The following is a 6,000-nucleotide window of genomic DNA, read 5'->3' as shown; positions in this document are numbered from 1 at the left end:
TTTTGTGCACCACATATTGAGGTCTTCATGAGCAACTCTGTGTCTATAGTCAATTGCCAGCAATGCAAGAAGATGTTGTCGATTAGACTACATAGAATACAATAAGATCCCTTTGGAAAGCTTCCATATGTCATGTGGTACAAGATTACATTTGGGTTTGTAAGGAAAGTTCAAAATGTGAATTGTTCATATACAATGTTCATTGAAATGTTACTTACTGTACATCAAATTTTGAGAAATGATACTGTATTAACTGAAATCTTGAAAGTTAAGTTAAATGCTTACTCATTTCATCAATATTATGTCATGAAACTAAGTAGATTTCACTTCATTTTATACCCTTAAAATTTACTCTAGAATAACTAGACCCCTTTTAGACCTGTATTTAGGGCTGACCACATGTGATCGGATCACCCCAAATGCATCTTAATACCAGGTAGAAATGGGGTCATAGTTCGACCTGATTAATAGTTTGGTGTATTGGAATGTTCCTACACCCTTTTATGTGTTCTCAAACCATTTGCCAAGATGCCATTGCTTTGGCGTCTGTCTGGCTTGGCAAAACTCTAGAGCTCCTCCGACGCCTCCGTATGGCATGCAGGCGAGCGGGCAAGTGGCCCTTGGGAGTCAGCATTGTGTGATAACACTTTGAAATGATAGTTTAGCCCAGGAGAGCACTTGAAACGTAATATCTTCCCTGCTCAGATCGACAGGCAAAGTAAGCGCAGAGCAAGGTAAACATCGGCTCAGGGCGCCGACACAAGGCGAGATCCAGATGAAAGTGCACTCATCACACGGAATGGAGGAATGCATCCGGTTCACGGCACAATTACCACTCTGTCCATCATGCCGCTCATCACCGCCGGCTTTTCTCACTCACCGCAGACGCATTTATTTTTGTCTTCCACTGTCTGTGTTCTCTGACTCGACAGCTGCAAATAGACAACAGGTAATGTATTGACAGTCTAATAAAGAGCGTTGGCACTGGATATAAATCAAGTGTGTTTGTTTGTGCGGGGCGTCTCTCACCTCTTTGTCATATTAATGGTTTCCTAGACGGTGAAGGTAAAGGACGTCTGGTGTTCTTACATTGAGAAATAAACAAAAGTGAACTCTCATACAGTGTTCTTATGTGATGTAGTATAGGTAAATGTATTGTAATACTCCATGAACACCTCCAAAATGAAAATTATGTAATTATTTACAAAAACCAGCCCTTTTTCAACAGTGTGTTTTTCAACATTATAAAACAAAATTTCAGGGTTTACACATAAAGCACATCCAACACATTGCATCCGAATATATTAAACTGTTAATCTCAAGCACAACTGTTATCACTCAATACCATAAACTATCAAACAGTCATGACAATTGAAACAAGTGTTTTTAACTGCCCCATTCTTCAATAACAGTTCCTTTGCAAAGCTTGAATCATATTTTGTCTGGTTTACAAGCAATCCGCGGCAAAAAAAAATACACACACACACATACTGTAGGTGCACACATCAAAATGGTCAAAAACGTCCATCTAGTTCTTGTTTACATACACCAATAACTAAAAACAGATGGGTGAAAGAACACATCCATGGCGAGTTTGTGCTCAAAACAACAAGAGGCAGCAGCTGAATGAAAGATAATTGCTTCTCCCTTTCAGAGTTGTAACTTGACACCGCGTTTTTTTAAAGCGGCGAGATATATTTGTATTTATATACAAAATAATTCAAAATAGTCCAGATGGGTCCCCTTTGGTGTTCAGGATTATTTAGCTTGATTTGAACTGCACACCTGTGGGCGGAGCCAAGGGTTTGATGATGCATGTCGGATGAGTAAATAGAAATGAGAAATGTTTCTCAACATCACAAACAGACAGATTTCAAAACAATACATTTCAGCAGGGTGGCAACTGTAAATGCTCTTTTTAGACTTGGGAGGAAGTTTTGAGCTCTGAAATTTACAGTATGTTTTAATAGTACAGTTACCTCTTATATGTATAAATATCAAGTAAAATTTGATTCTCCATTTCATGACCCCTTTAAAACAAGATACATTTACTTGAGATGAAAAACAACATTAGATATTAAGAAGTGTTTTCAGAAAATTAATCTTTAAAATAAGTGTATTTCAATATGATGTCATAAATATTATGCGATAGTATCAACATTTTTGCAAAATTACTTTACTTGGTTCCCTACACGTATTGCAGCAGTTCTAAGGTTAAGTGTCCACTGTGTGGCACTAAAAGTGAGTTAAATGTACTTCCAAACAGATGAGGTTTGTAAGATAAATGCGCTATTGACATTTAAATCAACAAAACCTACCTTCCTTCCTTCCCTAAACCTTAGACCTGAACCTAACCGATAGTGTAATAAAAAGCAAATGTGACATGAAAAACTCTCTTTTTGTGGTGCATCTATGATCATTTTGGCTAACGTGTCAACTCGCATGCTTTTCTGGAAAGTTGAGCAACTGCACAATTTGATTGCACTCAAATAAGCTTGTAAATGTTTTTGGTCATGAATCAATTTGCAAGTCATGCGCTAAACTCATGGCCGTAGCCATCTATGAGGTCACCGAGTTCTGGACCTCAGTAATTCTTTCATATTAAAATATAACATTTGATGCAACTGAATAAAAAATAAGCGGTTGATAAAACCTTTGAGTGTCTGCATGCATGTATAATTTAGTTTGGACAGTTGGATGGATTCTTTAGTGTCCGCAAATACCACAAGAGTGTGATCAAATGGTGCTACCTGAAGATGCGCAGCGGATTTGCCAGGCAGAGCAGAGTAAAAGCGGGACCGGTCTCACTAATCTGATGAACCTGCTCTGCGCATGTGGCGTGCTGTCCCGAGGTTAACACAGTGCAAGTCGTGTGCGACCCATTTGAATTTGACACAGAATTCTCTGTTATAAACCCATCTGATACAAGACATTTAAAGACTCTGTGCTGAAGCTATAGGTGAAACAAGATTAAACAGCCCCTCATATTAAACTACAGTGACAAGGTAAACAGGAAAACATTGTTCCATTCACAATGGTAATTACAGGCTTTTCATTCCACAAATCAGCACCCTTATAGAAATATACCTGACAGTTACTGTAGTAACATTAACTGTAGTAGTAACTACGGTATGTTGCCAGAAATAGTGTATTTGTAGTAAATGTTACTATTATTAGCCTACAAAAATATGAAATATTGTATATTAGGGCAATAAAAGTAACTTTTATGGAGGTTGTTTTTGTTATTTCTACATGTGTTTAGGATGTTTTTCATTACAAATTCCATACACTATTATATATTTTTTCTTTTTTACAAATTAATTACATCTAACAATGTATTTTTTTTTACATCTTTTTTTAATTTTATTTTTACCTGTGATTAACATGATCTTACTAATGTCATAGTTAAACTCTGGATACTATGCACGAACAATGATAAATCGTCATAAAGGCAAATACAAAGCAGAATTTAACAAAAAGCTTTCAAGCATGGAAACTCATGAATTAAGTATGATGTTATTACTTTTTCTTGTTTGTAAATATGTTTAGTTCTAATGAACCTTAGTTGAAAAAGGTGAATTAAATGTAGCTACACTCAGTAACTCTTTGTTCATGTCATCTTGGATTTACAGTGACACCTAGTGATGTGGATGCAGCATCATGCAAAATCAGCATCTTTCAGGTATAGATGCCATTGTAGAAATTCAATATTCACAATCAACCATGAATAATTTAATATAGGAGTGAATGTGTCCAATAACAAGATGGTTACTGAGATTTAGCGATTAGTATTCAGATGGTCATGTGATTCTAAAATGGCAGCCCCCATAAGGGCGCCCCTGCCCCATGTAGAATAAAACAGCTTTCATAAGGATACTGATATGACTAGAGTCCTAATCTCTTGTGAGTGGTCATGATTTTATACATATGTTTTAAAATTATAATTAATTTCTAAAGGAGTCAAACTTTTTTTAAAGGGGAAATAATTACTGATATAAATAATTAAGAGACTGGGAAAACAACTGATTGTTTTGGATAATATTAATATGTAACAGAGTCCTAGATAAATTAGTTGTTAATGAAATGTTGCTGTTTTTCTGTAGTTAATATGAGTAAATGTTGCTGCCCAACTCAAAATCAATGCTTTATTTTCAAATGTGCATTTCTATGTGACAAAAATGCAGTATTAATATCGTTAACTGCATTTGTGATTAATACATGATTTCAGTATTATTATTGTTTCTGTCCTTACATTTTTATATTTAATTTTTATGGATTGAATCTGTTCCATTTGTAAGTCTTGACACCTCACCGTGGCCCTCACTAATTTTCAAACCCTGGCTACGGCCCTGACTACACTGTAATAAAAGTGTTGAGATGTCATGAGACAGCATTGTGTGAGGAACAGGGTGAAAGGTAAGTGTTTATGAACTGATCATTTATAATTTTTCTCTGCATTTATTTGCCGTGATTAGTGTAAAAGGGACTAAAAGTCCTTGTTGCTGTAACGCCTCTAGTGTTAAAGGGGTCATGACATGAGAAACCAAATTTGCCTTGATCTTTTGGTATATAAGAGGTCTTTGTATCATTAAAACGTCCTGCAAGTTTAATATTTTAAGACGTCCTCCCCATTCTAAACGAATCATTTATTTAATCAAGCTCAAAATACATCTCGTTCTGGATTCATGGTTAGAAGTGACGTGTCGGTTAGAAGTGACGTAACAGCGTTTGCATATGACCGCCTCCAGCACAAGATAACTACGCTTTAAGCGCAAGACTACGCTCATTTCAGTATCGCCGTCGCCTCACAAGTGTTCAGTCGATGGACAGCGAGCTCTGACAGAGACTACTTGTGCACAGGAAAATTACGATGCCACACAGATGTGCTGTTCCTGGCTGTGGTCAAACAAAACCTCTGAATAAGCTGCCGAAAGATCCAGACGTCAGGGAAAAATGGATGCAGTTTATTTTTTGCGGACGACCCAGTCACGGCAGTGTTAACTTAAGCGTTTGTTCTGTACATTTTAAGGATGACTGTTTTGAGAACAAATCTCAATATGATGCTGGCTTTGCCAGAAAACTGTTGCTCAAAGATAAGTCCGTGCCGACTATTCTGGGAACAACGACGACGCAAACTGTAAGTAATCTATTTTAAACTTTAAACTACTTTTTAAAGCGCAATTTCATTCATTATGAATAATCACAGTGTTTTTACTTAGTTTACTTGCATATTGTTCTGGCTGGGGGCGTCAATAATTGATACATAGGCACTGACGTTAGCCAATCATAACAGTGGGCGTTAACACTGAAGTCTTAAATGGAAAACGCCCCCAAAACAGACTGTTTGAATCAGAGGATGAGAAACAGGGTGGGAAAAGGTCATAAATCACTAGATTTTAAAAGTTTTTCTTAAAAAAAAAATATATTAATACTATAATTGCACCTAAGGGAACATAATAATACAATAAAAAAAACCATGTCATGACCCCTTTAATTTTACCAGGAAACTGCCGCGATATGTACAACAAGCCATGTAAAAATTTAACAAATTATTTTGAAAAAATGTAGGTAGTGTATTTTAAAGATAGATAGCCTGTCTTAAAATCTTCTGCAGTGTTGCTTTTCCAGTACATGTATCTTGTTTAAAGGATCATTATATATTTTTAGTGGAAAACGGAAGACATTTTCATTCTGTAGAAAAAAAATGTATGTTTAAATATTCTCCCTTTTGTGATCCAAAAATGAACAGCATATGGGTTTGGAACAGCATAAGTGTGAGTAAATAATGATTGAAATTTTCTGCATGCATTTTCCCAGCAGGTTTGATTCAGACAGGAAGTATATGATTCTTCACTTGACCTTCACTACAGAGAAACATCTACAGCAGTGCTGAGGGTTGAACACAAAGTGTTTGACAGCTTACATTTAAATAGATCACAGCAACCTTGACTGTGTGCAGTCGTAACGCCAAGGACGTCACAGTTTCTCGAACCATACACA

This window comes from Xyrauchen texanus, chromosome 32 (assembly GCF_025860055.1).
Source record: "Xyrauchen texanus isolate HMW12.3.18 chromosome 32, RBS_HiC_50CHRs, whole genome shotgun sequence".
Lineage (NCBI taxonomy): Eukaryota > Metazoa > Chordata > Actinopteri > Cypriniformes > Catostomidae > Xyrauchen > Xyrauchen texanus.
This window is presented reverse-complemented; position numbering follows the sequence as displayed.